The sequence below is a fragment of the Alligator mississippiensis genome, chromosome 1, assembly GCF_030867095.1.
Source record: "Alligator mississippiensis isolate rAllMis1 chromosome 1, rAllMis1, whole genome shotgun sequence".
NCBI lineage: Eukaryota > Metazoa > Chordata > Crocodylia > Alligatoridae > Alligator > Alligator mississippiensis.
Genome location: NC_081824.1, coordinates 281,674,533 through 281,693,293, shown reverse-complemented (window position 1 = coordinate 281,693,293; position 18,761 = coordinate 281,674,533). Strand labels below are relative to the sequence as shown.

At 44.5% G+C, this 18,761-nt stretch overlaps 1 long non-coding RNA gene across 1 annotated transcript in view; it reads right to left on the bottom strand.

The window, feature by feature from the left end:
* Nucleotides 1-15,121, bottom strand: part of LOC109280328 (uncharacterized) — a 98,453-nt gene extending 83,332 nt beyond the window's left edge. The window contains exon 1 of the long non-coding RNA XR_009459047.1: nt 14,956-15,121. This is a non-coding gene — a long non-coding RNA (uncharacterized LOC109280328). The remainder of the gene's footprint in view (nt 1-14,955) is intronic.
* Between the last annotated feature and the right edge of the window lie 3,640 nt (nt 15,122-18,761).

Genomic DNA, 18,761 nt, shown 5'->3' with positions numbered 1-18,761 from the left:
GGGGATATTTTTAGAAGAGGAAACCAGGATCCCTGTTAATCAGTACGGTTATAAAAAGCCTATTAGCTTATGTATAACATAACATCTCAAGTTAAAGGTACTTCCAAATCGCTCTGTACCCAGTGGATTCCATTATGACTTCATGGCTAGAGTTTTAAAGGAGCTCATTAAGCAACTTGTTGAGCTCTTTGGAAAATCTGGCCCTGTATGTGAGAGCTTAGCAACTGAAGCATCAGGGTTCCATTCTTGGTAAATGTTACTTACCGCTGGGGACAAATGAATTTTACAGAGCATCTGAGAAGTTTAAAAATACTCAGCCAAAAGAACACAGAGTTCAATTTGTTAATTTGATGTATGTTCAGGTTCAATAAAAACCTCTAAGAATTCCCCACAAGTGCCCAGTTGATAAAATTGAGTTGGGGCTGTTTAATACCTTCATTGTGCTTGTTTTCTGCAGATACACTAGTGAAAGAGTTCACTGACAGAAATATTCACAGTGAAGATTAATTTTAAAGAAACATTAGAAAGTACTGACAGGGCAAATGTTGATCTCATGAATCTCAAAATGCTTCTTTGTAAGTCTTAAAACCATTCAAGCCATTCTTCATTCAAGCCAGATACGAAAACTCTAGCATGTGATTTCTGTGTCTTCTCAGAAGTAAATAACATAGATCACATTATTTATAGAAATTATCTAATGAAGATTTCCAAACAAATTTGAGAGAGTCATTATCTTCATAGACAGAGAAATTGTGTGAATGAAAAATGATTCACTACAAGCTATTTATTCACATGTGCTCCTACTCATTGATGCAAAGGGACTTTCAAATAGCATGCATTGTTACTGAATTCATTTGACATTCCCCAGTAAACATTAACTTCTTATTTCACAACTCCTGTTTACTTTACTATATCCATTAATAAGCTCTCCCACCTAATTACTCTTTCATTAGTAAGTAAACAAGGAACAACTAAGACTCCTTATGACATAACAATACTTTACAAATGTACATGTGTTCCATGGGCTCTTATTGCAGATTTCAATAACTTTTTCCTTCCTCTCTAGCTATAAATATTTTTTTATCACTTTCTTGTAGGAGACATAAAGAAACTGGTAAAAGCCCAAAATCAGGAAGGGCAAATCTGATTCTAATTATCCATTATCTGAGATGGCTTTTGCAGGTTAAGGTAGGTATACCCTGAGAATGGGATAATGATGAATTTTTCAAATCACTGACCAAGCTATGAGAAGATTATGTCTCATCATTTAAGGGGTGTGTGAGTTTCCTTTGTCAGCTGTTATGGCAATGTCACATTTTTTTCATTCAAAAGATGCCCATAGTTGGCCACTTTTGATTTTCACAGTTTTAGGCTTTGCCACCTATATAAAAGTTGTGAATAGAGAGTGGGATGATAATCTGAAGGCTTGTGAAATCTCTTGAAACTCTGGAATACTGTCAAACAGTAGCATAATTGGGTGGGCAATCAGGACCCTAGCCCCTGCGTGTGGAAGTAGAAGTGTAGCCAAAACACCAGCTCCCAGAAAGGCCACACCATAGAAAAACAGACCATGCTGCAGCAACAGCTCCTTCTGGTGGGGGAGCTATGCCACAGCAGCCTCGTGTGGAAAGACAAGACTTTCCAGCATTTGGCACTGGCCATCCTTGCTCAGTACTCTCCCAATCCCCCATCACTGCCATTTACACATAGGAGTTGCTCTGTATAGTGATCTGTAGAATGGCTGCATTCCCCACTTCAGATCACTTCTTAAAATACACCTCTGAGGTTAAAAAAAACAAAAACAAAACTTGACTACTGCCTATATGGTGCCTAGCACAGTAAAAGAGGATTCTGAACTATTCTTGTCTTTCTAGTAAGTACAGCTTGTTGAGAGTCTGAAGATAACAGAACCAGAAGCAGTCAGCTTTACTAGTCCTGTAGGACCGTCTGAGTTTCCTTCTGTATTGCATTTCACTCTCCCAGAACCTAATAACTTTCTCATACTAAAAATGTTGTGCAACATAAAAGACAGTTGCTTCAGAAGTAATCTCAGAACTTGATCTGAAACATGTAATAGTGCTTGAAATGCTGTCCCAACAACATAATGAGTGTGCTTGAAATAACAACAGTGCAGAAATCATCTGACATTTGTTGATACAACCTGATATTGTGATCGTGAATCCTCTAATACATCTTGAAAACAGCTGGCCACAGTTGCTATGACTCTCTTTCATGTTTGTCACACAAAATTGTAACATAATATATACATTTTTGAAACAGTGTCTGCAAGTGAGATGTACTACCTGGATTAAATTGAGTGGGATCAGATACAAGTCCTCACATATTTCTGGTTCTGTGGACATAAAGTAAATAAAATGTTTTGTCAGTAACATTGGCAAGCCTTTTTGAATGATATTTTATTAGCTTTATTGATGGCTAAAGGAAGTATTGAAAATGATTTTTTTTAAGTTTTCGTAAAAATAATAGAGAGTGTTGGGGAAAGCTGTTGTTGTCTGAGAGACTTTCAGTAGCATTTTTGTGTGCATATAAATGTTAACAAAACATGGAGAAGAACTGGTATTACTTTGGTTTTACTGTGAGCAACCTAAGTTTAGATCAGGAGACAGTATATAGCCCTCCACCTTTAGGAGGCACATAAGCTGCCTGCATTGCCAACAACCTGCAGACAGGCAGTTCTTATGCTCACATCCCAGTGTGTCCTATGGGCTCTCTGGGATACCAGAGATTGCTGCATGTAATTGAGAGCCTAGGTCACCCCTGATTGGCTGATTACCATGGAGAACTACACTCCTAAACCCTACACTGGGGAGTTCCCCCCTCACCATGGCCCCTCTCTCCCACTCTACTGAATTTTCAAAAGAGACCCAAAGTGAGTGCCCTCTCTTGTTCATTGCATGTGCATCAGCTTCCCTGCCTGCCTGCAGGCCACCATACGCGTGGCCATGGACCAAGGAGCTGAGGCATGTCCTTCTTGTTGTCCTATGCAACTTTCACCAGAGGCTGTGGAACATTATATGCACATGTCTGGAAATGGCCTGATAAATGGTCACAATGACACAGTCCTCCATGTCCATAAGCCAGCAGCAAGGCATCCCACATGGGATGACTTACTGTACCCTATGGCCACCAAACTTCTTGGAACTGGCCACTGAGGAAGAGCCCACCCAGGGTGTTCTGGCACCACCACCAGACTACTGAGTGGCAGTTATGGACCTGTGCCACCAATGGTGACTGGTGGAAGTAGATTGTCCTAGGTACTGGGGATGATAAACAGTGGTTCCAGAGCTCTAGGTATGCTGGGCCACCTTCAAGGATATATATGCCCCACTGGGTCCCATATTGAGCATGCCACTTGATAATAGGCTAATTTATCGATACAGAATAAGAACATAAAAACAACAATACAAACAATTAAACAATTCTATATACACCAATCCTAGCATTGTCATTAGAGTCAAAATACATCTGGTTAGGATGCAGGCTCCACTCTGAGGCTCTTTCTCTTAGGTGTCAGCAGTCTGGAGGTGAGATGCCTAGGCCCACAGCCCCCCTCCAGTGGGGTGCATGACACGGGCTACTGGTGTGTGCCCTCTGTCCATGGCAGCCTCGGGGACCCTTTCCAGGGGACGGGGATGGGGACAGGGATAGGGGACCCCTCTCAGGGAGAAGGAAGAAGACAACAAAAAGAGATGGGAGAGATGGACAAGACAAAGGGAGGGGACCCTTTGTTAATCCCAAGTCTCTGCTTTTGTATTCTCCTTCCCTCTTGATGACTCCTGATGACTCTTCATCTGTGGCTATCTCTGGTTGGATGTTTCTCTGTGGTCACACATCCACGTAGCCTTCCAGGCTTTGCCCTAATTTGGTCTGTTCTCCCAAAACCGGGACTTAGCCCCCCCTGCTCTCTGAGGCCTTGTTGCTGGAGTCACTTATATTGTGTTAGGGGACAATATGATACATACTTCTTTGGTTCCCAGGCTGTTTCCTAGACTATATGACCTTCTTGGCCTTGTTGTGTTAGATAACCCATCTGCCTTGAAGGCTATGATCTTGTGTTATGGCATGCCCCCTTCATTCTCAAGCTGTGTCCATCCATTGGCCTTGTTGTGATAGACAGCCCATCTGCCTCCAGGGCCATGAGAAGCTGTGTGTGTGTCTCCCAAGCTCTTTAGAAATCCATTTAACCCCTGCTGTCCATCTGGACCCCTTATAATACATATATCTATACCTATAAGTCAATTCCCCCTAAACAGACCTTTAAATACCATTTCTAACCCAAAAGCAGGTACCTATCCCTGCTATGGCTCCAGCATTACCCTGCAGTAGGACCAGGACCAGGACCATGTCGAAAAGACCAGCCCCTGGATGGAAGAGTTTGGCCTCCTGGGATCTGTTGCCAGCCTCCATCCTAGTGACATCCTGGCATTGCAGGCTGCATTCCCCTCACTTCCTCCAGATCTGAGTGCTTTAGCACCTTTCTAGGCTGACCAAGAACTGCCAGGTGGCCTGCATTCAAAGACTGAACGCCAGGGTTGGGGCGGGGGGAGGAGGAGGGATGGGTTGACCCTTGGAGGAGAGCAGTATCCAGGATGACCCTGCCCTCAGGGTCCAAGTACTACAGTTACACTTCCTTTGTCCATCCTTGCCTGCCAGTGCTGGTATCTCTTTGAGAACCAGCATGCTGACTACATGACAGAGAGCATATACCAGGGCAGAAACAGGATGTGCAGGGCCAGGGAAACTGAGATGCAATGAAATGGCTGGCCAGCAGCAGCAAGAGAGTTGGCTGGCATGGAGGAGGGGAGGAACAGCCATACTCTTTGGCATCAGCCACCTAAAACCGCCTAAAAGTTTACGTAAAGCATTTATTTATTTATTTAAGCATGTCAATTTGAAGTGAAATAAAAGAACTGTAAACATTAAAAACTCTCATGTCATGTGTTAATAAATTGTGCATGGTGGTAGAGGTCTGGGCCCTATGGAACCCCCTGGCCAAGCCCAGCTGGCTGGCCTTGTGCTATCCTGATCCAATGAGCCTCCCAGCACTTTCCTCTTTGGGGCAGACTGGGGGCAGGGGGCAATATGGGGTCGGGGTAGGAGATGGAGACTGGAATGGAGATACTGAGTCATAGGGGGCCATGTGTTCCCATCCTGGAAGGGGGAGGGGGCCAGCAAGGACCAGCTGCTTGCAACAAACCCTGCTGATCCCACAGTGGTCCTGTCCTAGGTGGGTTGGCTTAGGGATCCCAACTTTCCTCCCATGGATCCTCCATCATCCCACCCATCCTAAGAGGGGGTCGGCTGGTCAGTGGAGTTCAGGCAGCTGGCTCCATGCCAGATTCCAGAAAAGAGACGTGCAAGCAAGATCTGAGGTCCTGCACCCAATCCCAGCCCCACCAAGCCTTGCCCAGGGCTGCCGCCTGTGTGTTTAACCCTGGCACAAAGTGTGGGGAAACTTCAAGTAAGCTCACTTTACCTGATGTTAATTGAAAGTTTCACATATGGCCTTTTCCCCATGTTCTCCCCTGGCCAAGTGTGTAGAGGATGGCTGTTTTCCCTCAAGCACCACCAAGTCCAGTCCCAGATGACAGAGGCTATGCAAGAAGAATGAGGAAGTTAAGCATGGGAGGCATGCTTTCCCATCACCTCAGATACAATAGCCCCTGAGCCCTGGGAGTGAAGTTGCAGGACAGGCAGGCCAGATTATTGAGAGGCAGTAAGGCAAGACCTTGAACCCAGGAAAAACATGCTTACCCCAGCTTCAGGATATTGCTTCACTTAAGTATGGCAGCCCCCCACTTAGTGTGGAGGCCCTGGGAATTGAAACTCTGGAGCCAAAAAAGCATCCTTTTCCCATCCCCAGGGTTTCCCTGTGGGTCATAACAGCTTCAGGTCCCAGGGTCCCTGCACCACATCATCTTCAGTAGATTGAGGACCAGTGGCTCTGTGCTCAGCATCTAACCTGCAGGCAGGGATACCATGCAGCTGGGCACAAACACTGTGTGTCCCTGAAGGCTGGGAGGGCATGGCAAGCTCCAGCAGGTGGTAGCAGTGCTGTTGGTAGTGGAGAGTGGTGACCTCCCGCAGGCAGCCAAAGCACTGTCAGCAGCAGGGGGTGGTGGTAAGCACACCGACCAGCAGCTGGTGACCACCCGCAAATGCTGCCAGCAGTGGCAGCGGTGGCCAGCAGCAATTGGAGACTGCCCGCAGATGCCGTCAGTGATGTTGGCAGCAAGGTGGGGAGGTGGCAAGTGCCAACTGCCTGCAGGCGCTGCCAGCAGTGTTGGTGGTGCCTTTTTGCCAGGGGGGGTGTACCACCAAGCTCAGGGGGTGCACATGCGCTTGTGTGCACCCCCTACACATCACCAATGCAGCTGGGGAAAGCAAACTTCTCCCCACTGTACCATCTCCTTTGACTAGAGCCCCAGTGGCTCCATGCTGAGCCTGGAGCTCCCAGGCAGTAGAACCATGCAACTGAGCTACATGGTCTCTTTGCAATTAAATACTGAGAGGGCTGTTCTCAGCATGGAAAGGACAGCGGGGATGGGGAGACCACTAGGATTTGGTGAATGAAAAGGGATAGAGTGGTTGGGACCTGTCATTCCTCCAGGCTCCCAGGGTGCAAAGTAAGGCATTTTTTTCCCCACAGCATCTATACAATACCCTAGAGTTACCAGGGCAAAACAAATAAAAGGTAAACCTCAGCTGTAGTGGCATATATTTGAAACATTTAGAGTTTACTTATGGAAGTTTAACTAATGATTGATCTTATTTTTAATGGCTTTATGACTTTTTTAAGGTAACCTGTGCCAAAGCCCTCAGGTTAGGTTGCTGTTTTTAGCCTAACCTATGTGCTGTGAACACCTGCACCCCTACACTTTTAGATCAAACCATGTCCACTTCTATCAATGTAAATCTAATGCCTGTACAGTGCTTATCCTTTGTGGAAGGTGTGCGCGCCGGGTCTGACCCCGGGTCGCTTACGTCGCTCTGCACGCGGGCTGTGGCCAGCAGCCCGGGCAGGCCGGGTCGGAGAGGGCGGGCGCCGAGCTAGAATTAGGCGCAGACACGTAACGGTTGATTTTAAGATTATTTTACTTACACCGAGATGGTCGTGGTGTAGGCTGAGAACTTGCTTGAGTTGCGGTTACAACAAAAAACACGAACACACGTGGAGGTTGCAAGGCTCCACGCAGACAGAACATGACAAACTCCGGATGTCCAGGACAAGCGCGCATTAAACTCGTCGTTACATCTTATAGTAGGCTCCGTTCGAAGACAAGAAGAGGTGGGCGGTGGATCAGGCCGCCAAACTCCTCTGAGCGACACACAGGGTTTCTATTACCCTGCCGCGCACACCCAGAGTCCCCACGAGATGGATGCGAAGTCCTCTTCGGCTTGGGCGGAAGCTGCTCAAGCCTCTTATATGGCTAGCAGGCCAATCGCTAGCCACCACGTGTGAATAATTTAGAACTAGCCAATTGCGGGGCACGAATTTGCATACGACGAGCGGGAAACCTTTGCACCGTGCATTTCTGTGCTGCAAAGGAAATGCACCCTGCAAAGATCGCTGCAAGGTGGCGGGAACACTTCCCTGCAAGCAGGTTCTCTGCGCAGCAGAACTCCTCCGTGCAACGAAGTTGTATACCCACGGGGATAATTCTTAGTGCCAAAGCACACACAAAAAAAATCAGACCTTTGGGTCATGACAGAAGGGTTCAATTCTGGAATCACTACAGTAGGGGACATAGATCCTCCACCTCTGGTCTCAGGTCTTTTCACCTCCCTCTCCATTATTTTTTTCCTCCAGACACTTTCTTCACTCAAATCTAAATATTCTCTTATTAAACTCTTAGCTTTATTTGTTTCCAGAGAGTGTTAAAGTTAAGCCATCTGATAAAAAAAGCTTGATTGCTTAATTACAAGAGTTGTTTTTTTTTATAATTTGTTGCTTGATTGCACATGTTCAAATGTCAACACGTATTTAGCCAAGCTGTAGATAATTGTACTTTCTCTCAGGTAACTGAGCCATGGCTGCCTGTGTGTTTGGCTTGCTGAGTGTTTTGTTTGGTGGGCTGTAAGTTTGGGTGTATGCTCTGAGCAACTGGGAGTAGTTCTAGCTTGGTGGTTGCTACCTGTGTCTGACAAAAATCCTAACAAGGACATGGAGCCAGTCCAGGCCCAGGAGGGTATAAAAGGACACTCCGTGAACAACCAGGGAATATGTGAACAGGAGGAGCAAGCAGGGCAGTTTGCAAGCAGTTCACAATCCAGTTTGCAGGCCAGTTTGTCCATCCCATCCCCCCCCCCCCCCCAGCAGACCCCATTTGAGGGGGAGCCTTTAAGGAAAGGTCTTTAATTGAGAGTAACTAACCTATAAATATTTAGTGCAAATGGCTAAAACTCAGCACTTAGACCAAACTTAAGCCCCTTGTTTGACTACAGAACAGAGCAAGGGTGAGTGGTCTAGGGAGTTTGCCTGGAAACTCTTTCTCAGCTTCTTTCATTGCCATCTTGGTGAGAGGAAGCAGGTTCTCTTCTTTCTTTCATATGGCTTTAGGAGCAAGAGCTATCATGACAGTTTTAATTCCAAATTTCCCAACCAAACCAATGAATTGCTGGAAATTGAGTGTAAATCCAGGATGTCACCCTCAAACTTGTATCTGGGGCAGGATGCTATTATGTGCTCCATGGCTTGGGCAGGGCTTCCACAGTCACAGCCAGGCAATACAAGGAACATCAGGTAAAGTGTGGGTCCCTTACTGAAGGGGAGTAGCAACTTAGTGACAGATGATATGGAAAAGGCTGAAGTACTCAGTATCTTTTTTCTTTAGTCTTCATAGGCAAGGTTAGCTTCCAGACTACTGTACCTCACAGAACATTTTGGGGAGAAGGTGAGCAGCCCAAAGTGGTGAAAAATGGTAGGGACTATTTAGAAAATCTGGATATGTACAAGGGCATGGGGCCAGACATAATTCACTCAGTGATACTGAGGGAGTTATATGATGTAATTGTAGAGCCACTGGCCATTGTTTTGTAAATTCCTGGTGGTAGGAAGAGGTTCCCAGGTGACTGGAAAAAGGCAAATAAAGTGTCCATTATTAAGAAAGGCAAGAAGGAGGATCTGATGAACTACAGATCTGTGTTTCACTTGTCTCACCTCAGTCCATGGAAAAATCATGGAGCAGTTCCCCAAAGAACCCATTTCTAAGCACTTGGAGGAGAAGAACATGATTAAGAACAGTCAGCATGGATTCACCAAGCACAGGTCATGCCTAACCAACCTGATTGCCTTCTATGATAAGATGACTGGCTCTGTGGATGCAGGAATAGCAGTGGACATAATATGCCTTAACTTTATCAAGGATTTTGATATGGTCTCCCAGAAACATCTCACAAACAAGCTAAGGAAGTATGGGTTGGCTTAATGAACTGTAAGGTGGACAGAAAACTGGCTGGATAGTCAGGGTCAAAGGGGAGTGATCAATGGTAGGCTCAATGTCTGCCTGGCATCTGGTATCAAGGGAAGTGCCCCAGAGATCAGTCCTGGGGCTGGTTTTGTTCAATATCTTCATCAACAACCTGGAAGATGGTACAGACTGAACCCTCAGCATGTTGGCAGATGATACCAAGCTGGAGGGAATAATAGATATGCTGGTTGGGCTAAGATTCAGAGAGAATTAGTCAAATTGGGGGACTGGACCAAAAGAAATCTCATGAGGTTCAATAAGATGACAGAAAAGTCCTGCACTTAGGACAGAACAATTCTATACAGGCTGGGGACTGACTGGCTAAACAACAGCTCTGCAGAAAAGGACATGGGTGTTACAGTTGAGAATGAGCTGCATATGAGCCAACAGTTTGCCCTTGTTGCAAAGAAGACTAAAAGAAGACTGGGCTGCATTAGCATTGCCAACAAATCCAGGGAAGTGCTTCTTCTCCTATATTAGGCACCAGGGAGCTCACATTTGGAGTACTGTGCCCAATATTGCCCCCCACCCCCACTATAGAAAGGATGTGGTCAACTTGGAGAGAGGCCAGTGGAGGGCAAGAAAAATGGTCAGGGGACTGTGGCACAGGACTTATGAGGAAAGGCTCTGGGAACTGGGCTTATTTGGTCTGCAGAAGAAAAGACTGAGAGGGCTTTAATAGAAGCCTTTAACTACCTGAAGTATAGTTGCAAAGAGGATGGATCTGAACCAGAGGTGGGCAAAATATGGCCATTCTATCCAGCTTGCAGGGCCCCTAAATTTTTTTGAAAATAAAAATGTATCTGTCCTTGGTTCCTGCTAAAAATGACAAGAACCAGGGGCAATAGGACTCAGGGGAATCCTTGGTGGGCTCCTGTAACAGCAGGGCCTGCTGGGCCCCCCAGCCAGAAGCCCCAGCAGGGGCTTCTGGCCTGGGACCACGTGACTGCCCCGGCATAGGAAGCTCAGGTAAGGAGGGGGGGGAAGGCCAGGGAAGGAACTGGTGTGGAGCATGGGGAAAAGTGGCCCCTCCCCCGCCCCCTGGTCAGCACTCCCTGCTGCAGCTGCTCACAGCCCACACAGGGCTGTCGTGAGCAGGCACAGGTAGCCCCATGCAGGCTCTGAGCAGCTGCAGCATGGGGCACTGGACACAGGGTGGGCAAGGGGCTGCTTTTCCCCCGCACTCAGCACCAGCTTGTAACCTGGCTCCGGGCTTGCCAGTTGGAGCTGCACGCAGTGGCAGCAGCTGCACCTTCCCACCCCCCGCATGCCGTGCTGGGCAGCGTTTGTGGCTGCTGCCCACCTGGAGCGTACGCCATGGTAGGCTGCAGTGAGGCTGCCACCACCGCCTCTGTGCTGCCCAGTCCGTGAGCTCTGGGCAGGCAGCATCAGCAAACGCTGCCCAGTGTGGCAAGCAGGGGGGGAGGCACAGCTGCTGCCACTGCTGGCAGCAGAGGCAGGTTACAAGCTGGTGCTGAGCAGAGGAAAAAGCAGCCCCTCACCTGCCCCATGGCCGGTACCCCGCATTGCAGCCACTCACAGCCCATGTGGGGCTGCCTGTGCCTGTTCAGGACAACCCCATGCAGGCTGCGAGTAGCTGTAGCAGGGAGTGCCAGCCACGGTGTGGGTGAGGGGTCACTTTTCCCTGAAGTCAGCACCAGCTCATTCTCTGCCAGTGAGCAGGGGGTTGAAGCTGTGTGCTGCCTCCCACCTGTACCATGAGGCTGGGTGGGCACTTGGAGTGAGTGGGCATAGGCTCACAGGGCCCACACCAGTGTCCCAGAGCCAGTGCCAGCAGGGCCCAGAGCAGGGCGGCAGGAATATAGGGTCCCAGCCAGCAGGGACTCTATGGAGCCGGGCCAGCTCCCCATTCTCCCTGCTGGTGCAGCCCAGCCCAGCTCCACAGACCCCTGCCAGCTTGTATCCGCTCTGGGCCCCACTGGTGCTGGCCCTGGGACATTGGTCCCAAGACATTCAGCCCTCGACAGCTTGCCAAAACTGGGTAAGTGGCCCTCTGCCCACTGTTCTCAGTGGAGACAGATGACAAAACAAGGAGCAATGATCTCAAGTTGCAGTGACGGAGGTTTAAGCAGGAAAAACTTTCTCACTAGGAGGGTGGTGAAGCACTGGAACAGGTTGCCTAGAGAGGTGGTGGAATCTCTATCTTTGGAGGTTTTTAAGGCCTGGCTGGAAAAAAAACCCTGGCTGGAATGATATAGCTGGGGATGGCTCTACTTTGAGCAGGCAGTTGGCCTGTACCCTAATTTTCCAACCCTAATTTTCTATGATTTTATGGAAATTTGCTATATTAATTTATTATTAATACCACAGTAATTGGTGTTTTTGTGGCAGCTTATTGACAGCAGGGCATGTCATGATTTTCCTCAAAGATGACATTTTTACAGTGCTATTTCATAATAATCTTTTTAAATGAAGAACATTTTTTCTCTCTTCAGAATCTTCTAATTCTTTCTAGCCTTGGTTGTCTGTGGACCTGACTTGTCTGCATAATACTCTTATGAGCAATTGTTCATAATAGTCTTTCCCAGAGTGAAGAAAAACTGATAGGAGGAGACCAAAGCATGCCAGTTAAGGTCATCCTTGATCAGGGAAATAATCAATGGGGCAGAGGCTTACAAATGGGTATTCCCAGTCATGTGCAGTATTAACTGTATGCTCTGCACATGTGAGTAAAACAAACATTTGAGACAGATTTTAATACCTTATCACCTGTCTTTTATCTTTTCACCTGTTTGCTCCTATTATTTCAGAGAGCTGGGATAATTTTCACCAAAATGAGTTAGCAAAAATTTTTTTTTCTTCTCCCTAAATATAGAAGTAGAGACATTTAATTTAAAAAAAAAATCTTCTGCAATAAAAGAAAAAAAGGAAACTTTCCCCAAATCCACAGTTGTGTTTTTGAAAAGTATTTTTTTTAAATCAATTATGGTATTTTATATATATAGAGAGAGATTTAGTATAGAGGTGATCAGCTTTATTATTTGTCTGAAGACAGGCAGAAGGCAGGGAAGGGTTGTACCTTAGGGACTACCTGGTTCAGAGAAGCATGAGATTCCGTAGGCAAGAACCTACTTCATTATATATCTTCATCTGGTGACATAGGTTGCTGCCGTTGAAATCTTCTGGCTCTTTGAACCAGATGCATAGTAGAGATGGTTGACTAATTTTATGAAAATGCACAAAAATTTATTTTGCTTAAATTAGTCTTGACATTTTATGATTTCTTAAATAACTCCCAAACAATTTTCACATGTCCCTGATTTTTTGTTGTTGTTTCATTAAAGGTAATTTTTCTCTGAATGTTTTATTCTCTTCCTTTTAGTACCCACTCTGAATTCATGAAAAAGGAAGGTAAAAAAGAGAAAATATAGTTTTCCTCACCATTCAAACTAAAACAAAACAAAAGTACAAATTAAATAAGGACAAGAGGATTGAACTTTTTTTACTTTATTCATTTATATGCTGTTATGTTTTATAGATTAAATAATGCTATCTAATCGATATATTGATATATATTTTAACATATTTTAATGCTGGTCAAATTGAAATATGAAAAGATTCTGAATGAGCATAATGTTTTTAATATGTTTCAGAAATTTTACATTTGCATCTCCCCAAAATAGTATTAACTATTACTCTGAAAAGTCAGTGAAATTTTGAGCAGAGACAACATTTATATCTAACATATAATCAGTCAGAATTCACATATCCATCCATCCTTTCTTTCCTGTCCCATGTCCTTGTGACAAGGTATTTAGCAGAATTCACAGATTTTTGGGAATTTGATAGACCCGCACAGTGAGTGCTTCTACTATGACCTCAAACTTGCAATTTCTGGGCAGTCACCAGTACCCCTTAGCACCCACACTACTCCAACCCCTATACATCCATCTTTTTACATCCATGCATAAGACAAAATTTAGATAAATCCAGGTATATTTTCCACATACATAGAAGTCCCAGTTAATTCTATATGAATTATTTGTACTTGACTATTTTATTAGAATTAAAGTTCTGTATTTGAATGTGCTTGTGGGACTTTAGTTGTGTGCATTGTGCTTGCACCCAAGATGCAACTGCATGAGAACTTGTTGTAAATTGAAGAGTCTCTTGAGCTTCCACTGTAACAGAATGGCTGGTAAAACTTGTCAGAGATGATGAGCATCTAAAGATGCTATGACAGTCAAGTTCCTTGACAATTAAAATCTGAGCTGACATGAAATGCAGCTGAGCAGCCTTAACTACAAGTTAATGACTTTTTTGTCAGCAAGGAGGGGGGTTTTGTGAAGATTTTTATTGGACTGACTGTATAGTTGGGAGAGTTGTTAGGCAAGATTTTGGACTTTAGGGTTGCGTCCAGGTGAGCGCATATGTATGGTATGTGGCATCACGGACCCCCATCTGCAGTGCCACAGACTGCACATACAGGCATCCCCCACACTGCTACTTTGAACCATGGGTTGTTTTTCTTTTACCCCTCCAGGGAAAAAAACAAAACAAAAAAAATGCCAAAAAAAGGGAGGGTGCCTCCCAAAACTGGAGCCTAGCTAGCTGGAGCCACACTCCAACAACCAGCCATGCTTCCTGCCATGGCTGCAGCCCCCAGAGGCCTACAGGGCCCCAGATAAAGGTTCTGGGGCCAGCACAGTTGCTAGCCCCAGCCTCCCCTACCACACCTGGGATAATCTGTCATGCATCAGAGCGTGCATGTCACGGGTATTCCCCAGGGACAAGTAGCAGCAGCACAAAATACCTCTGGGGAAACAAACATTCCCACTCATCAGGATGCTACCTGGGTATCCTTCCTCAGGTCACTTTTTGTGAAGGTACTGCTAACCTACATTGTTTGGGGGAGAGGCCTGGTTGGTTTTGCTTAAAATTCTTTCCAATTCATAAAATAAATGCATTAGATTCAGCTCCCACTCCCAGTGAAATCAATGGGAATTTTGCTTCTGACTTCTGCAGCAGGAGATGTTGCTTTTAATGTTTGTTAAGTGAGGCTATGAGAGATACATTTTTCAGGACAGAAATAAACACAGAATAGATAAAGCCATTTGTCTATCAGTTGAAACAAATTTAGCTTTTTTAAAACAAGCAATGTAATATTTGTTTTTAATTCATATCAGTAACATTCCAGATTTACATTTCTTTAATCCCTTGTAGTATAGTGCATTTTAAGGGTTTTTTTTTCCATCATCATCATCAAGGATTTTCAAGTTAGTATTCTGTCTTTCTGTACAATTTCTAAAAGAAATTCATATTCATTAGGGGTGTGCAAAACTGGCCCTATTCGATTCAGATTTGGCCCAAATCAGGGACAGCAATTCGATCCATTGATTTGGTTCACTGTCCCTGATTCAATTCGGCCAAATCCAAATCTGACGATTCAGTGAATCAGCGATTCAGACACAGCCATGGGTTTGAAAGGTTTTTTTCTACATACCTTGAGGTAGCAGCATGGCTTGTGATCGGTGAGGTGCTGGGGCAGATGGAGCATCCCACAGCAGCATGGGGGGGCTCTCCAGCATGCTCAGCAGCAAACCCAGAAGTGGACCGGAAGTACTTCTGGTCCACTTCCGGGTCTGCTGGGGAGCACACTGGGTGGGGGACCTCCACACCCCCGTGGCCCAGCAATCAGCCACAGGGGGACCCCAGGTGCCCCCCCCAGACTCAGGAGGCACCAGTTGCCAAGCCAGGGGGGCATGGGGGGCCTCCCCAACCCACTCCCCGATGGACCCGGAAGTGCTTCTAGTCCACTTCCGGGTCTGCTGCTGAGCACACTGGGGAGCCCCCCATGCTTCAGTGGGACACTCCATCTGCCTCAGCACCACAGTGATCATGAACCCCTGCTACCTAGAGGTATGTAGAAAAAGACCTTTTAAAGCTGTCTCTCTGTCCGAATTGCCAAATCTATCTGAATCTCCATGAATTGATTTGGAGGATTTTGAAATGATTTGGAGAGATTAAAGGGTCCTTTGATTCAATTCGAATTCAGAGATTCAGCCAGTGAATCAGGTCGAATCTCTGCTGAATCAAATCAGGAAGCAAAGCTTCGTACAGCCCTAATATTTATCATCATATGCTCATTAAAATATTCTCTTACAGCAACCTCACATTCTTATAACTATTTATTCTCAGCTTCTGTTAAAAAAAATCGCCCCTTTCTTTTTTTACTTTTGCATTTATAAAAAGTTTGTTTTGATTTTTGTTTTTTTGTTTTTGTATATTATTACACATAGTGAATTGTGAATGTTCCAACAAAGGCAGGCTGATAGCAGAGTCACCTTGAAGTTTTTATGCATCTGCAGCTGAAGTCTGTTAACAGAGACTTTAGGTCATATTTTTTCTCACCATGAAAGATACTAATTACCTTTTAATTATGTCTTTCAATAGGGTGCTGAAAGAACATATAGTGCCACCAACATACAGAATACAGGAAATCATTAATAATGTTGTCTTTTCAAAACTTCCTCAGTGTTTCTTTCTTTCATATTTGTTTCTGTTTAGCTATCTACAAAGAAGAGAAAACCCCCCGAGGAATAGTATACTTGACTAGGAGGAAAAAGAATGTTGTCTTTTCAAAACTTCCTCAGTGTTTCTTTCTTTCATATTTGTTTCTGCTTAGCTATCTACAAAGAAGAGAAAAAACCCTGAGGAATAGTAAACTTGACTAGGAGGAAAAAGAACCCTGCAAACATAAACAAAAAAGACATGATTTTACATGGTTAGCTGCTGAGAACAGTGATTTACATATATCAATCATTCTGACTTCAAAGATTGGAGAGGGTAAAGGTGCCACGCAGTGCCATTTGTATAAGGAATTTTAATATAAGGAAAATTTCAAAGAGATTTATAACAATTCAGTTTCAGTTAAATAAGTGTTGTTGTTAATAGCTGAATTTAATATCAGAATAGCAAGGAGAAAAAAGCAATGTCAAGTAGAAAATGTGTGGCTAACTAGCACTTTGCCCTTTGATGTCTGGTCAAACTTGTACTGAAAGAAATTTCTACTCAGCAAGACCATAGGACCTGTGCTAATCCATTTCTAGCTACCTACTACACAACCTCCTAGATTATTGTATCTGCTATACATGTTCTTCTTCAGTTAGGTGTTGCAAAACTGAAAGTAAGAAGATTCTTGTTATTCCAGATGTTCTGAAGCTTTCGTCTTTTGAATGAGGGTAGAAAGTGGGTATCATTTTAGATAACATAGTGTTCAAAATGCAGGGGCAGGCAGGACTCATGGGATATAGGCCCTACTCAATTCAAAAAAACCCTTTACTTACCTGAATGGGGTTCAGTCAGACATGCCATTCTAACATTGTTCTCCATCAGAGGATTGATATGGACTGGTATATGGGAGAAGTCCAAAGAAGGCAGATGTTTCCCTTGGCCAAGCCCTTGCAGCATTTTCAGGCTTTTTCATGTGTCTTACATGTCCATTGTGTTGTTTTTAGCTCTCTTCTGATCCTGGTAACTGAGATGGAGCTTAAAGTTCAGTATGTTTGAGGTAATACGTTCAGACTGTATTGAAATCCCTATTCAAGATCACCTTAAATTTGGCATAACAAATAAGTTGTTAGAGAAAGTGGAACTTGATGTTTAAGAAATTATGTGCTGTTCATGCAATATAGCAGGTTGAATGACATTTTTCATAAATGAAATATATTTTCCCCTTGGGGTTAGTCCACCATTTGCTTTAATTTAATCAATTTAATTAAATGAAATAATGGGTATAATCCCTCAGGGGATGCATGCTTCACTTACAAAGTATTCCAGAAAAAAATTGAAATCCAAGCATTCTTTCTTCAGTAGATGTGGAAAGCATATTTAAATATGAACTGCCAGAGCTAATGTAATTTCCCAGTTACATTAAAAATGGCAGTGTGTCTGGGTTTTGTAGCACAGAGGCAGAATGAAAGTGAAATACAGTAAATATGTTGGCATATACAAGTCTTTTTATTGGATGGTATATAATTATGCCTTAAGGGCACTATTTGATAATGACCGCACAGGAGTAGCACACTAAATATTATCTTTAGAAGCATTTACATTTTCTTATGAGTCTAATTTAGTATAAGAAAACAGAGATAGGAAATTATCACAGTGAGATTTTCTCCATAATTCAACAACTCATTCTATAACTAGTTGACTATTTCTTTTACTGATGAAGAATCCTACACAAGCTTCCATTTAAATGATTGTTGGTTGTAATTGATAAATTGTAATTGGTTATAATTATAAGCTCTGTTTACTCATTCCTTTATACTGACTGTGTACTATGATTTTTGTTTTAAATGGCCATTTAAAATGATGTAGGGGGAAAAAAAAGTGTAAATGTCTACTTAGAAGATTGCAGTCACATGGACATCAGGCAGAAAATATAGTTTGTAACAACTTTAGTAAGAAATAGTTGCATGACTAAATTTTCAAAAGGTTTCCTGCCAAATATTCAGGTTCTTGAATGGCATGGGATAGACTAGTCCTTAGACACTGAGGCTACAGACAGACAGTCAAAGAGCCTGAGCCTGAATTGACTCAATCTTTGCAGGTTAGTCTATCCTGGGTAGGCTAAACTGATCTCTAGCCATACAAACATGTCAGAAATGCAAGCACATGCCTGCAGTGGCTCAGGCTAGAAGCCAGGGGGAGGGGGGCAGCCCTCCCCTCCCCTCCCCTCCCCTCTCTACCATAGTGCTGAGCTAAGCAAGGCATGGCTAGGCCCCATCAGGATGCTCTGATTAGGGAGAGGTTCTCCCCTCCCCCTGGGCAGCCCAGAAGGAAATTGAAAATAGTGTTTATCACCCCAAACTCAGTGTTTATCACTCCACCAGAAAACAAAGCCTCTCTCCATTAGTTCAAGCTCTTCTCAAACAGACTTTTCAAGGAAGGAACCAGTCTCCCACAACATGGACCATAACCAGCATGTGGTCTGCTAGCTAATGCTATGTGTCTGTGAAAGGCAGAGTGGATGGGGATCCCTGCTTAGCAGGGAGTGGGGAGGGGGAGGGGGGAAGCCAGGCATATGCCTGCAGTCTGCTGGAGCTCCAGCCAGGGAGCAGAGGGGAGAGGCCACCCCTGTTGTGGAGCAGAGAGTCCTGCCCAGCCCAGAGAGCATGTCGGGATGCTGATTTAACTTAAACCAGCAAGGGGTCTGGGAAAAACATTGCATAAACCAGTTTGATCCAAATCAGTTAAGTCTGATACTACATTCAACCAGGTTTATTTCAAACCAGTTTCAGCCATTTT